The sequence below is a fragment of the Chlorocebus sabaeus genome, chromosome 12 (genome assembly GCF_047675955.1).
Source record: "Chlorocebus sabaeus isolate Y175 chromosome 12, mChlSab1.0.hap1, whole genome shotgun sequence".
Classification (NCBI taxonomy): domain Eukaryota; kingdom Metazoa; phylum Chordata; class Mammalia; order Primates; family Cercopithecidae; genus Chlorocebus; species Chlorocebus sabaeus.
Genome location: NC_132915.1, coordinates 42,318,417 through 42,334,523, shown reverse-complemented (window position 1 = coordinate 42,334,523; position 16,107 = coordinate 42,318,417). Strand labels below are relative to the sequence as shown.

The 16,107-nt window shown below is 39.6% G+C and overlaps 1 pseudogene; it reads left to right on the top strand.

Annotated features, from left to right (window-relative positions):
• Positions 1-201: 201 nt before the first annotated feature.
• Positions 202-820, top strand: LOC119624354 (peroxiredoxin-1 pseudogene; annotated as a pseudogene).
• Positions 821-16,107: the final 15,287 nt, after the last annotated feature.

Sequence of the window (16,107 nt, the reverse complement as noted above, 5' to 3'; positions counted from 1 at the left end):
CTGAACTGATACTGATATAAAATAGTTTTTGATTCTGTTGGTGTCTACACAGCAGTCCCAACTAATTTGAAATAGAAAGTCATATAGCATAAAATATTATTGCTTTCATGTCTCATTAAGAATAACTATCATAGTATCCTCTCCCTGCCTGGTGTTGGTGGTTTGTTCTCAGAAGCTTGTGTGAGGACCGCTGATAGAAAGATGTCTTCAGGAAATGCTAAAATTGGGCACCCTGCCTCCGACTTCAAAGCCACAGCTGTTATGTCAGACGGTCAGTTTAAAGACATCAGCCTGTCTGACGACAAAGGAAATACGTGGTATTCTTTTACCTGCTTGACTTCACTTTTGTGTGCCCCATAGAGATCATTGCTTTCAGTGGTACAGAAGAATTTAAGAAACTTAACTGCCAAGTGATTGGTGCTTCTGTGGATTCTCACTTCTGTCACCTGGCATGGATCAACACACCTAAGAAACAAGGAGGGCTGGACCCATGAACATTCCTTTGGCATCAGACCCGAAGCGCACCATTGCTCAGGATTATGGGATCTTAAACGCTGATGAAGGCATCTCATTCAGGGGCCTCTTTATCGTTGATGATACGGGTATTCTTCGGCAGGTCACTGTAGTGACCTCCCTGTTGACTGCTCTGTGGATGAGACTTTGAGACTAGTTCAGGCCTTCCAGTTCACTGACAAACAAGGGGAAGTGTGCCCAGCTGGCTGGAAACCTGGCAGTGATACTATCAAGTCTGATGTCCAAAAGAGCAAAAAATATTTCTCCAAGCAGAAGTGAGTGCTGGGCTGTTTTAGTGCCAGGCTGCAGTGGGAACCCCTGAGAACAAAATCTCCTTTGTATTTTTTTTTCATGAGTAAAATACAAGACTTCAGATTCAGCCGAATTGTGGTGTGTTACAAGGTAGGCCTTTCCTACAGGGGGTGGAGAGACCAGCCTTTCTTCCTTTGGAAGTGATGGCCTGAATTGTGTTGTGGGGAGGCCACTGATTGTATGATGTGTCAGTAGAGAGCATCAACCCATTGATCTTTTGTGGTTTGTTTTAAACTTGAACTGAGAAAAAAATAAAAGAATATCATAATGTATTTTCTTATTTTAATTTATTTTATCAGCTATTTAAATAACAAAAGTAATACATGCTGTTGTCAAAGCAAAAAAATCAAAACAGGTATACTCGAAAAATGGTAAATGGGCTGTACTCTTACTCCCTCCAATCAGATTTCTCCAGTATACTCAGTGCTTGTAACTTGTTTTAAACTCTTCTGTCTTTATTCCAACAAATAAATAACTTTAAAAACATGTAGATATTTTCTTATTTTCTTTTTACAAAAATATGGTTATGCAGTATACTTTATGTTGGAACTTGCTTTTCTAAAACCAGTGTAGCATGTATATACCTCAGTCTTTCTGTAAACAAATTTTTTTTTTTTTTTTTTTTTTTTTTTTTTTTTTTTTTTGAGATGGAGTCTCGCTCTGTCGCCCAGGCTGGAGTGCAGTGGCCGGATCTCAGCTCACTGCAAGCTCCGCCTCCCAGGTTCACGCCATTCTCCTGCCTCAGCCTCCCGAGTAGCTGGGACTAGAGGCGCCTGCCACCTCGCCCAGCTAGTTTTTTGTATTTTTTAGTAGAGACGGGGTTTCACCGTGTTAGCCAGGATGGTCTCGATCTCCTGACCTCGTGATCCGCCCGTCTCGGCCTCCCAAAGTGTTAGGATTACAGGCTTGAGCCACCGCGCCTGGCCAATGTTTTATAATTTATTCAGCCTGCTTCTTTTAGTAGACATGTATGTTTTTTCTCTTTTTTTCTATTATTTTCCTTTTCTTCTCCTACTATAATGATGTGTACATAAACATTCTTTTACAAATATCCTAACATATAACTCTATATTATTTTCTCAAGGTGAGACTACAAGAGTTCCCTAGATGGGATTTCTAGGTCAAAAGATGAGCACATTTTAAGTTGTAGTATATTCTTACATGTTCCTTTCATATAACATATTGCATTTTAATTTTTGTTTTATTTTACATGACTGCTTCTTCACTAGGTTGAATTGCCAGAGGGTAAGGACTCTTCTATTTATCTATGTAGCTAGCAGCAAACATTTTTTATTTTTTTAAATTCTGAAAATAGAAGGTTTGATTAGTCAGCCATATTAACATGACTGTATTGTTCCTTTTCTACTCCCTTGTACTCCATCTTAATTGAAAACACCTTCCTTAGGACTGAAGCTGTCATTGGTTCTTACCTTTTGTTAACATTCACAACGCCTATAGTGTGTCACAGATCAATGATTTGTTAAATGCTGCCCTATAATCTTAGCTGATTATTTGTGCACTTTGTTGCTGTTGTGAATCCATATTGACCACATTTTCTAAATGATCATTCTGTTCACTGTGTATTGAGGATACAGTTAAAGGTAGGAGGCAGTAGCTTTCAACTCGGCCGCACATTGGAATCAAATGCTTGAGCTCCACCCATGTCTGCTTGAATCAATCTGGGAAGACAGGATGGCAGCCCAGGCAGTTGTGTTCTTGAGAATTTCACTAGGTAATTCTTTCATTAATTAGTGCAGGATCCCAAGATAATCACTTTCACTGGCTTTTTCCAGCTGCTTGAAGTTTGTAACAATATTACATTTATTGCTTATAACAAAAACAGGCATACAACAGGAGGTAAAACCAGTAGGCTTTATCAAATGCCAGGCATTGTGTTGGCTTATGTACCACAGATTCAGCTCATTAAGGCCATTGCCCTGGAATCAGTGAGCTCACTGTTTAGTTGAAGAGGCCATCTATTCATGTGGTGTCATGATGGAGGTGTACCTAAGGGCTATTTTAACAGGCAAACACCCGGACAAGAATAAGCCCCATCGAGGTAAATTCCTATACGTGGTGCTACTCAACTGTATTGGTTCACTTAACATAAGTCTTAACTTCATTTGACAGTGATCATGACAAAAATAATATACAATTTTGCATATATGGTCAGATTTAATAAACAAAAAGGGGAAAGGAAAGACACTGGGAAGCTTGCTGTTATTTAAGTTTTTCCCCCCAGAAAGAAGTGATGTTTGAGATGACTCAGCCTCTGGATTACTTGTCACCAACAATAATTAATATATTTTAACAGCTATCATTTATTGGTGATTACTATGTTCCAGACACTGTTCAGAAAGATTAACTCATTTGATTTTCACAAGACATGAGGGGGATACCATTAAATCCACTTTTAAAAAAGGGAAACTAATGTACTGTTATGGGAAGTTAGGGACCCTGAACGGAGGAACCAGCTGGAGTTGAGGCAGAAGAACATAAATTGTGAAGATTTCATGGACATTTATCAGTTCCCAAAATTAATACTTTTATAATTTCTTACACCTGTCTTCACTCCAGTCTCTGAACATAAATTATGAAGATTTCATGGACATTTGTCACTTCCCAAAATTAATACTTCTATAATTTCTTGCACCTGTCTTCACTGCAATCTCTGAACATAAATTGTGAAGATTTCATGGACATTTATCACTTCCCTGATAATACTGTTATAATTTCTTATGCCTGTCTTTAATCTCTTAATCCTGTTATCTTCGTAAGCTGAGAATGCACATCCCCTCAGGACCATTATTGTACAAATTGATTGTAGAACGTGTGTTTGAACAATGTGAAATCTGATTGTAAAACGTGTGTTTGAACAATATGAAATCAGTACACCCTGAGAAAGAACAGAATAACAGTGATTTTCAGGGAAGAAGGGAAGATAACCATAAGGTCTGACTGCCTGCAGGGTCAGGCAGAATAGAGCCCTATTTTTGTTATTGCAGGGAGCCTATAAACGGATGTGCAAGTAGGATAAATATTGCTGAATTCTTTTCCCAGCAAGGAATATTAGTAATTGATATGCTGGGGAAGGAATGCATTCCTGGTGGGAGGTCTATAGACGATGCTCTGGGAGTATCTGTCTTATGTCGTTGAGATAAGGACTGAAATACGCCCTGGTCTCCTGCAGTACTCTCAGGCTTACTAGGATTGGGAAATTCCAGCCTGGTAAATTCTAGTCAGACCGGTTGTCTACTCCCGAAACCAGTTTTTGGTTCAGATGTTTATCAAGACAATGTGTGCACAGTGGAACATAGATCCTCATCAGTAATTCTAATTTTGCCTTTGCCTTGTGATCTTTATAGCCCTTTAAAGCATGTGATTCTTGTGACCTACTCCCTGTTGGTACACCCCCTCCCTTTGTAAAATCCCTAATAAAAACTGGCTGGTTTTGTGACTTGGGGTCGTCATCACAGTCCTACCAATATGTGATGTCACCCCCGGAGTCCCAGCTGTAAAATTTCTCTCTTTGTACTCTTTCTCTTTATTTCTCAGACCGGCCAACACTTAGGGAAAATAGAAAGGACCTACATTGAAATATTGGGGGTTGGTTCCCCTGATAAGGTACAAAAAGTTTAAATAACTTTCCTGAGGTCACATAGATGAAAGGTGGCAGAGTTAGAATTCAAACCCAGGCCTCTTTTTAGAGGCCCTTTTTTTTTTTAACTCCTAGGTCATATATTGTACTGCTTTTCAAAGAAGAGTTTATTTTCTGGCTATGGTTATGTTCTAACATGTTCCATGTTTCTCTGTCTCTCCTGGGATGTTTGCACTGTATGTTAGCATCTTGCTTTGAGACCCATCTTTGTAAACTTAGGAAGTCCTTTCTTTTTTGACTTTGCAACTACTCTAAGTACAGTCTTTAATTAAGGAGGATTTTTCGGCAATTTCCCTGGGGGGTTTTCTTCCTTCTCATATGCTCTGCTAAATAATGAATGCTTGTTAAATTTGTTAATAATAGTGTATGTGGGAGCTGCAGCTCACTGGCCTACTGTCCGTATTAGAGTTCTTTGAGTGTGTTTCAGCTCTTAGATGGAGACATTTTCCAAGCAGGGTTTGTTCCTGCACTTTCTGTTGATAGGAGGGCATTGGAAGTTTATTTTGGTAGGAAGAGCAAATATCTGTTGGAGCATGAACTAAAAATAAAACCCAGCCATTATACAAGATCATGGGGCTTACCTATAACACCAAGGTTTGTTTTTTAGCTAGCCGTCTCCAAAATGAAGGCAGGACCTTGGCAGAGGAGGACACAAGGAGCCCTTACATGTACCTACAGATCATTTTGTTAGATGGAGCCACATCCTTATGTCTTTATTCCTTTTTATCTTTTGCTCTGATTTCCATCTGTCCTTGTCTTTTACCTATGAAATTATTTGGAAAACCTTTGATCATCTTGGAAATGCCAATGTTTTGCTCACAGTGCCACCCCTGGGTGCTCCCTGACTTTTTTCATGATGCCAGAAGGGTGCTTGGTTCTACACAGAGGCAGAAAGAACATTCTTTTTCCTGTTTGGTGGCACTTCCTTTTCTGTGCGCTCCTTTTCCCCCAAATACCCAAATATTCTTCACCGAAGAGTGCAAAACTTACGAGTTTCAGCACTTAATAATAGATGTCAAACTGTGACCAGAGGGATGAAGACAAAATAGATGTCAGAGGCTTGCCCATTCTTCCCCTCCTTTTTTCTAGGCTTTTCCTTTTTTTCATTCCTCAGTTATAAAAACATCCAGGAATATGAATGGAGGTAAAAAAAATTGCTATGGGATCACTGGAAGAGGAAGTGTAGTCTAACACCACCAACACCTGGCCAGAAATGTCTGGTTACATCCTTCGAAGTTTCCACAATCACAATGGTTTGAGACAGTTTTTAACCACTTCACTTCCTGCCCAATATCATATGAACTATATAATGAGATGATGAGGATCCCAAGAACAGAAAAGAAGAAAGAAAGACAAGGAGATATGGGGCTTTTTTAATGGCCTTCTGTAGTAGGTGGTGTAGATGACACTTGAAATGTAGATGACACTTGGAAAGTGACTTGAATTTAGCTAAAGAAGGAACTAATCAATGACAATACAGAAATACACTTCCCTTTCTTTCTATTTTTCCTTTTTCTCTCATTCCCCATTATTCTCATATTTTTATTTATTTTATTACTACTAAAGGAAAAGCTTAATACTCATGCTAGAAATGATAATACAAAGTAAAACTATCCCAAGGCTTAAAGTAAGTTTTGCCCAGTCATACAGAAACCCAACACTGTGTAATGTCCCCACCAGATGTTCAAGTAGCATTAATAATAATTTTATGTAAAGTTACTGTAATCCAAATAAAATTAATTAAACACGTCAGAAAAAATTCTTATTGTGGTATTTCTATTTTTACTCTCTTTGTTGAGACATCTCAAACCAATGGAAAAGTTAAGAGAATAATACACAGAACACCCGTGTCTCACCCTAGACTTACTAGTTGTTAATTTCCCCACAATTGCTTCTCTCTCTACGTATTTTATATTATATAAAATTATATGCATATTTTTATTTAATTTACGTATATATACATTTTATATAATAAAATGTGTAAATATATTTATAAAATTATAAATATATGAATATATATTTGTATAATATTTGTATAATTTTATGAAACATAAATATGTCTAATACATATAGACATATAATTTTTACTGAATCATTTGTATGTAATGTGCAGACATTATGATTCTTCACCTCTACATACTTCAGCGTGTATCTTCTAAGAACACAGCCATTCTCCTATGTGCCTTAATCACTCTCAAGCAATTTTACATCACTATAATATTACCTAGTGTAAAATCCCTATTTCAAATTCCACCGATTGCCCCAATAATTTCCTTCCATCTGGGATCCAATCATGCATTGCATTTAATTGCCATTTTTTTTCTATTAATCCAGAGCAGTCACCTCCTTTTATTGTCTTCAATGTCACTGATGATTTTGAGGGTTCCAGGCCAACTGTTTTGAAGAATGTGCCATATTCAAATTGTGATTAGATTCACAATTGAGTAAGAATAATTCATAGGCGATATGGTGCCCTGTGAAGGCTTTAATTTTAATTTGGGGAGTTTGATTCAGCTTTTGTGTTTCTGATCTTGGAATTTGAGATGTAATCAAAAGCATCAAATCATTATTTGAAGAGTTCTTTCTCTGGGTATGAACAGAAGAGACTCAGGTATGTATTTTCTACTAACTTACAATTTAGGTCAACCAAGTAACTGAGCTCTCAAAGTCAGAACGAGTATGATGAGGTGAAATTAGCACAGTTTAAAACAGGTGGCTTAGGCTCAACACTGATTCTGTTGCTACTTATGAATTATTCCATCCTGGATAGCTTGTATGGATTATTCCATCTTGTATAACTTGTTTTGGTTCCATTCTCTCATCTGTATATGGTGGAATGATCCTGAGTCTTCCTAGCTCATAGAGATGTCGTAGTGGTCAAATGAGATCCATATGTCTATGGTACAGTTTAGGTGTGCCTCTGCCTGTATGTCCATGTGAAGGAAAACATCCCCGGAAAGAACACTGATCCCCTGGTAATTGATCAAGACCACACTTAGTGTCCAGAGGATCATCCAAACATTTCTTACTGTTTTTTTTTTGACTGCCTTTCAAAGACATGCTAACTTCGCTGACAGCCTCCCCACTCCCACCACCTTTCCTGTAGGCTTTCACTCATTGATGTGTCAGCAAGTTTTATTTCACCAGCAAGCTGAACTACTTTTCAGAGTGAAACACTGTAATGCAAACGTTCTGTGGAATTTTAGTGATAAATGTAAAGTATAAAGGGAATTTGTAAGATAGTCTGACTAATACTCTGCTTTGAGTCATTAGAAACAGAATAGGGAAAAGTAAACCTGGTGGCATTGTTACTTTTCTGGCACTTAGTGTTGAAATACCACTTTTCTTACCATTTAGAAAACAGATTGTAGAAATTGCTGATTATCATGGTGTTCCCAAGTAAATCAGAGATGGAGTTATAGGAGTTTATGTCAGCGCATTCTCGACTAAAAGCAGAAGTAGAAACATAGAAAATCAGTAAGTACTCTGTTAGAGTACATTGTATAGCTACCAAATTGCTTAGAAGTCAATATTCTGAGGCAACAGGCAAAAGTCATCTTAATTTAAATAAAGTTTAGCTAAATAGAAATGAGGGGTTGCATAATTATGTGATTAACTGTTTCAGCATTCTGCCAACAGAAACATTTTCTTCCTAGAGTGAATTCCCCACTGTTCATTCTAACTTTAATGACTCGAGTAATGGTTTTTATACTTCTCAGATAATTGAAGTACAATATGAAAATCATCACATGTTATTGCTTATTTCAAAACTGTCAAATATATTGCTCCTAGTAGACTGTTTCTATGCAAATCTCTTTTTTGCAAGCCAACCAGGCACTTGGTTCTTTTTTTCTGCTATTAAAGGAAGAGTGCAGTGTATATAACATACACAGAAAGAGGAAATGGAGGAGGGAATAGTATTGGAAGTATCTTTAAAATAGATAAAAATGTGTTGTAAACTGAAATTGAACAATGAATAGACTGAATTAGACAAATCAGAAAAATGTTTTATTTAATTTTCAATTCAAGTTTATATCATCTTTAACTCAAAAAACTTTCCTATTGCTTACTAAATAAAGCCCAAACTCCTTCCTCTGGTATCCATACCCCTTCAAACTCTGCTCCAATTGACTTATTTTCCATTTATACCTATTATACTTTAGGCATCTTTCATGTATACTTTTTTGTTGCATTTTTTAGTATAACCCAAACAATTTGCTATCACTCACAAAAAGTATGCTCTTCTATATTTATGCCTTATTATTTTTTATACAAAGTTTCCTTACCTTCTTCTCAACTTTTATGGTACTTTCATTTTGTCTGCTACTGGGAGCGCAGTGTAGTAGATGCAGTGGTTTGCTAATCAGAGCAATTTCCTACCCCCCCTCCCCGCCCCCTGTTTCTAAGGAAGTCTCATTTGCTCGGCTGCTGGATGTGTTGACTAAACACAGGTGAGTCCTAATCTAGGAATTCTCTGTCCAAGGAATCTCCTATGCCTAAAGTTGGGTTCCTTGCAGAGGTCAGCCCACATCGATGACTTGTTGAAACAGATTTGGCTCCTTTGTTTCAATTGAGAACAATTTAGAATGTCCATCCCAGGTCCAGAGCTCCCTGAGGGGACAAATAAGGTCTTTATTGCAACCGTACTGCAGTTCAACTTTTTCTTCTACCCAATCCAGCTTCCCTCACCCCCTTGCAGGTATTGTTCCTTACAGAACTCCCAAATAAACTGCATACATGAAAATCTCTCTTTCAGAGTTGGGTTCCTGGGGAATTTAAAACAGACATTTGGTACCAGATGTTATTGGAGGAAGCAGATTACCCCTCTGCTGGGTTGCCCACTTGTTGGCTAGAAGTGAGAATGACATCACCCATGCTGTACCAGAGCAACTGTTCCACTTTCAACAGTGCTGAAAAGGGGTGAAATACAAGTGGAATGAACCCAATAGTGGGCAGAATGTCTTATCTTTGAGAGATTTAGGGTAAATATTAATAGTACTTACAAGGATTATGAAATTTGCTGACTGTTGGTGAAGGTAAATATTGGAAATATTAATGAATGTCTGAGTGTGATCACCAATTTAGGGTGAAGTGTAAAACCAGATGACCTCCTATACAGCACAAATGGTCTTTCATCTTTCTCAACACAGGAGGAAAAAGCTAAATGTCAGGCCCAGGACTTAAGGGAAGTAGAAATGTATAGTGAGTTGAATTCTCAATCTCTGCAAGTCTTCTCTGTCAAGGTCACGTTCATTACTGACTGTGAACAAGGTCCTGAAATTTGGGTTGGAGACATTCAGGTACAAGAATTGAAAATTTTCAGTCTCCTTCTCCTGAATCTTCTGGGGTTACACAAATAGCCCATTCCTCTCTACCAAAGACTAATGGTCCTCCCTTACCTGGAGATGATGCATAGGCCTCTCCCTTGCAAGACAACATTGAACACCCCAGGACCAACTGTCTTCTCCACTCTCGGCCCTTAGACCAATTACGTAGGACAAACTCACAAAAAACTCTTGGCCTGGGACATTATAGGCATGCAGAGGGGAGGAAAGAGACCTCAGTGAGACCTGACATGAAGCAACAGTGAAGAATACATATGAGTCTGAATCTTAAGAATACTGGAACAAAGTGAGAGGAGGGATTTAGGTTAGGCAATTAGAGAGGGAGGGTCTTGGCAGAAGAACAACAGTAATTGAAATACTTGCAGAACAGCAGCAACACCACCTCTGCAGCTAGCAGGAAGATCAACAGTCATAGGGACACCCGTGGGACAGCACCCACACTGCCTCTGTGGCTAAAGGGAAGAAATGTAGTTAAGAACGTCCCCTTATGCCAGGAGGTCTGCTCAGAAGGGACTGTCCCTACCTAGGTGCAGGCACAGTAAATCAACCTAAATATCCTTAACCCAGCTCATTATAATGTCATTAACATGATATTAGCATTGTGGTTTTAGCCTCGTCCACCATATGTGTTTCAGTTAGGCACTCATGGATAATAACCAAGATGGAGTTACTATGACCAACTCCAGGCATGCACAGATAGAACACCCCTAGGAGGTGTATCTATTGTATCTCCACCCTCTCCCATTTGGGCAGAACCCACAGAAGACTTCCTTTTTCTTGCCACGTAAAAGACCCAGAACTCAGTCCCATTGCTTACAACCCACTTTCAGGGTCCCCTTTCACTGTTGGGAGCTTTCCTTTTGCTTAACAAATTCTGCTCTGCCTTACTCACCTTCTGGTGTCTGTGTGCCTTGTTCTTCCTGGTCGTGGGACAAGAGCCTGGACCTCATTGAACTCAAGGGGGAAAGGGGATTGCAACAAAAGGAAACATAAAGTCATGTTAGGGATAGTTTGTTAATATAGAAGTACTTTTCTGTGATATGATATTTAATGCCATGATTAGAATTTTGGGAGATACAACTAACATGCTGTTAGGGTGAATTTGGAATATTCCGAGTTTTTGGAACAAGTGAAATCTTCCACTAAATAAAGTAGAAATGCAAGAAACTCTTTGCCATATTGAGGAGGAGGGAATCAAGAGGCCTAGAGGACTGAACATTTTGAAGTAGATATAATACATAAAGCTAGAAAACCCACCAATCAGGTATGTTCTGTAGAGGGCCTAGAAAATATGCTGTTATAGACCTAAGCTCCATGGTACCACTGGAGATGAGAGAACCTGAGACAACAGAGTGCAGATTGAGAGCAAAATGTGTGTCATGACTGTAATGAGTGGCAAAGGTTAGAATTTGAACTAGGGGTCCTGACTTACAGAGAACTTGGAAATGCTTAAGAGAAAATAACGTCCCAGGGGCAAGATAAATGGGCAGTTAATAAAATCAGTTTTTTTGACAAGCATGCTGCTTAATTTGTATTACCAAAAATACATTAGGAAACTGAAGGCAGCCAAAGTCTCAGCCTTGGAAATGCTAGGCCTATACCCCTTGCTGGGTATGTCCACTGAAATCTTAGTTCCCAACAAAACAGGAGAGAGAAAAGGAAGGATAAGAGAGATAAGGGAAAGTGGGAAGAATGAAGGAGGAAATGACAGTTAAACATCTCCGCCACAGGCCAGGCACGGTGGTTCACACCTGTAATCCCAGCACTTTGGGAGGCCAAGGTGTGCAGATCACGAGGTCAGGAGATGGAGACCATCCTGGCTAACATGATGAAACCCCGACTCTACTAAAAATTAAAAAAATTAGCTGGGTATGGTGGCACGTGCCTGTAGTCCCAGCTACTTGGGATACTGAGGCAGGAGAATTGCTGAACCCAGGAAGTGGAGGTTGCAGTGAGCTGAGATTGCACCATTGCCCACCAGCCTAGGTGACAGAGTACGACTCTGTCTCAAAAAAAGAAAAAATAAATAAAAGTCTCCACCATGAACATACTCCTCCCTCTCCCCAAACATGCACCACAGTGGAAAGTCTCATTCAACTTCCTTTTTATTTGTTGTGTGGTCCACTATGCTTTGTCTCCTAATCCAGACATTTTATTTTATTTTATTTATTTTATTTTATTTTTTATTTTTTTTATTTATTTAGATGGAGTCTCACTCTGTCGCCCAGGCTGGAGTGCAATGGTGCAATCTCGCTCACTGCAACCTCCACCTCCTGGGTTCAAGCCATTCTCCTGTCTCAGCTTCCCAAGTAGCTAAAACTACAGACATGCAACACAAGGCCCAGCTAATTTTTCTTGTATTTTTAGTAGAGATGGGGTTTCATCATATTGACAAGGCTGGCTAATACAGATATGTTAAACTATAGGAAATAAAAGAGGGACATAAAGAATTGAATAGATCTGGTGTTCTTTTCTTTTAGTCTGAGGATAGAGAGGAAATAGTTGCGTATTTTCTTCCACTATCATTCACTGCAAACAGAGACAGATATAGATATAAAAATAAATTTATTCCAAAAAGTAATTTTGGAGTTTAAGTGTTCCTCAAAATGCATGTTATCATTTGAGAATTTCATTCTGAAAACAGACTTAATAAAGCTGAAATACTGTGCATTTGTGTTAAGTAAAAAACAATATTGTTTTTATAATACCCATATGTGGTAGTCTTAAAATATGCCTAAAAATTCTTTGATATTTCTCCTTTCAAAAGATGGAGCTTAGTGGAGGAGCTGAGTGAGCACAGATAAACAGTGTAGGGAGACTCACATTGTGAACTTTTGCTCCAAGAACCACTGCAGGAACATACCAAGAAAGCCGAGAGAATCCACAGACCCTTTAAAGGAAGTGGCTTGCCACTGCAGGCTCCATGAGGCAGCCAAAAACACTGAGTGCTAAAAGTGTAAAAGGGGAAATTTCACCTTTGGACACATATCCTCACTGGAGAAACTGAAGATCCAGATCACTGGAGAAGGATTTGACTGTAGCTGGAGCTAAGATAAATTTAGAGATTCAAGCAAAATACAGAGGAAGCATCAGGAAGAACCCTGTGGGCACTTTCAATGCCCATGGAAGTCATTCCTGACTTTGTCTCATAGGGGTCCATGAGTGACGGTGGGAGCAGGGTGCCAGTGGAACTGGGGAAAGACCACAGGGAGAAGGAAATTTCCAGCTGACATTTGTAACCATTTTGACCCAGCGTGAAGTTTCCTGGACAGAATCCAGGGAGGGAGCAAATGTGGAGTGCAGATACCAGCACAGAAGCCATGGCAGTTGGGGAGGTGTGAAACCTGAAAGCCCAAGTTGCTTTCTCAGCAGGGAGGCTTGTAGCCTGAGGCAAGTTCTCAGCCCTGCTCACCAGCTGCCTGGAAATAAATTTGGTGCTGTTGGGGGAGCACGGTAGGAGTGAGACTGGTCTTTTGGGCTGCGTGGGAGCTGGGTGAGGCTTATCACTGCCAGCTTTCTCCCACTTCCCTGGCAACCTGTTGGACATAGCAGAGACAGCCATAATCCCTTTGGGAACATAGCTCCATTGACCTGATACCCACGCTCCCATCCCCTACGGAGGCCCCAGCAAGCTTTGCCCCAGAAGAGTATGAGCTCAGACATGCCTAACCATGCCCCCACTTGATGGTCTTTCTCTACCCACCCTGGTAGCCAAAGACAAAGGACATAATCTCTTGGGACCCCACCCACCACCTGACCCTAGGGCAAGCTTGTGTCCTCCCTATTCTGCTGCAGCTGATGCACTCTTGAAAGTGCCATCTCTTGGCTGGAGGTCAATGAAGACAAAACCAGCAAACTAAACAAAACTGTAACCAAGGACTCCCACAGAGTCCACTTCACTCCCCTGCTACTTTCACTGCAGCTGTGTGGATATAGTATATCATGTCTAGATAACTGCATGGAGAACAGATGCATCAGTGGAAAGATCTAGGGGAACAGTGGTAAAAGATGTGCCTGGAAATGTCAGCAAGAATGATATAATGGGCTTTGGGGACTGCAGGGGAATGGTGGATGGGGGTAAAGGATAAAAGATTACACATAGTGGTACTGTATACACTGCTCAGGTGATGGGTACAGCAAAATCTCATGCATCACCACTAAATAGCTTATCCATGTAACCAAACACCACTTGTTATCCAAAAATCTATGGTTGAAATAAAAATGATAATAATAAATCAACCAAAAAAAGATGGAGCTTCATTCGGCTCCTCTTGCCTGTCACCTGGATGTAGGAATTTGCTTTAAATGAGTAGAATATAGCAGAAATAAGTGTGTGTCACTTTCTATATTAGTCGTATAAGGCATTGTGCTTCCTTCCTGCTCTCTCTTTCTTGCATTACTGACTCTCACAGAGTGACATAAGGACACTCAAGCAGGCCTATGGAGAGGTCCATGTGGCAAGAAACAGGCCTAATGCAAACAGCTAGCAAGGAGCTGAGGCCTCTTGCCAAACATGCGTGAGTGAGCTAGATTGGCAGTGGACTTTCCAGCCCCAGTTGAGCCTTCAGATAACAGCGGTCCAAGCTGACACGTTGCCTTGCAAAATCATGAGAGATGCTGAGCCAGAACCATCCAGCTAAGCCATGTTCAATTTTTTATCACAGAGAAACAATAAGATAATAAATGTCTGTTGTTTTAAGCTGTATGTTTGGAGTAATTTTTATAGCAATAGATATATAATACAGTATAATGAAATAATTTAATAATTTTTTTTAAAATTATATCTTCAAGGCTGGTACTAACAAAAAAGTAAATTTAATCAGAAATGATTGAAGAAGTAGGATACAAATGGGACTTCTGGGCACTATCAAGGCATTTATAAGTGGAAGGAGCTTTTTTTTTTTTTTTTTTTTGAAAATTATTTTTAGGCTAGGCATGGTGGCTCATGCCTATAATCCTAGCAATTTGGAGGTCTGAGGCAGGAGGATTGCTTGAGCCCAGGAATTTGAGACCAGCCTGGGCAACATAGGGAGATTCCATCTCTATCGAAAAATTAAAAATATTAAAAATTCGCTGGGTGTAGTGGCACATACCTGTAGTCCCAGGTGCTCTGGAAGCTGAGGTGGGAGGATTGCTTGAGCCCAGGAGGTCAAAGCTACAGTAAGCTGTGATCGTGCCACTGTCCACCAGCCTGGATGACAAGAAGACCTTGTCTCAAAACAAAAATATTTTTAAGAATTTTGGGAAATTATACATAACATTCATCAATTGAGTAAGATTCGTTTCCTTGTTTGAAGAAAGAGTTTTCTTATATTATGGGGAATAAGGAAAATCTTAGGATATTGATTGTGGTTTCCCAACAATATCATTGGCCCCTTTGGATTGATGGATGGTAGGGGAACAACTGGGGCATAAAGCAGGTCCCTGGGTATTCATGGTTGTATCATTTAAGTGCTCCCTTCTGGAATGTCGACCTTGCTGTTAGGTCTTGCCCCATGAGAACAGGGAAATTACTAGCACCACTCATGAAGTGGCAATGCTCCTTTCATTGAACAGGAGAATAGCATCTGCTGGTCTGATGTGATCCTTTGCAGAGAATCTTACAGCCTGGAGGAAGAGAACTTTTTTCACTCTTTACATCGTGATTCACTCGTTTGGATCTTTTCTGTTGAGCACCCTAGGAAATCATGCCTTTCCCAGTTGTAACATAGAATTACAATTCCAGATGCTTAACAACCTGTGAACCTTATGCAATCTCTTTTTCTTCTCTCTCTTCCTTTTTTGCTTGTATCAGGCTCTATGCATAGTGATTTGTTATGTGAAGCTCAGAAAGACTTCACATACAAATCACAAATACAAATTTCTGCTCAAAAGAAACTTGCAGATGGAGTGGAGATGGACAAGTAAACATACAGTTATCACAGAGTATAAAAGTACTAACAGAAGTACCCACTTAGTGCTATGCATGTAGCACAGACTCAGGAGGTCAAGGAAGGATTCCGGGAAGAAGTGGTATTTGGTTGGGTTCTGAAAGACAAAAATGCGTGAAGTAAAGAAGGTTGGAGACAGGCAAGCTAAGGAGAGATAAAGTTATATGTAAAGGCATAGATGGCTAAGGGCTGTGCAATTCAGAGAAATACAAAGAGCGTAGGATGGCTGAATGGCTGATTCAAATAATTTGAGTGCATTATGATGAGAGATGAGATGGGAGAGACATAAAGGTTCATTATGTTACACTAAGAAGAATAGGCCTTATATGTTATAGGGAGCTATTAAAGA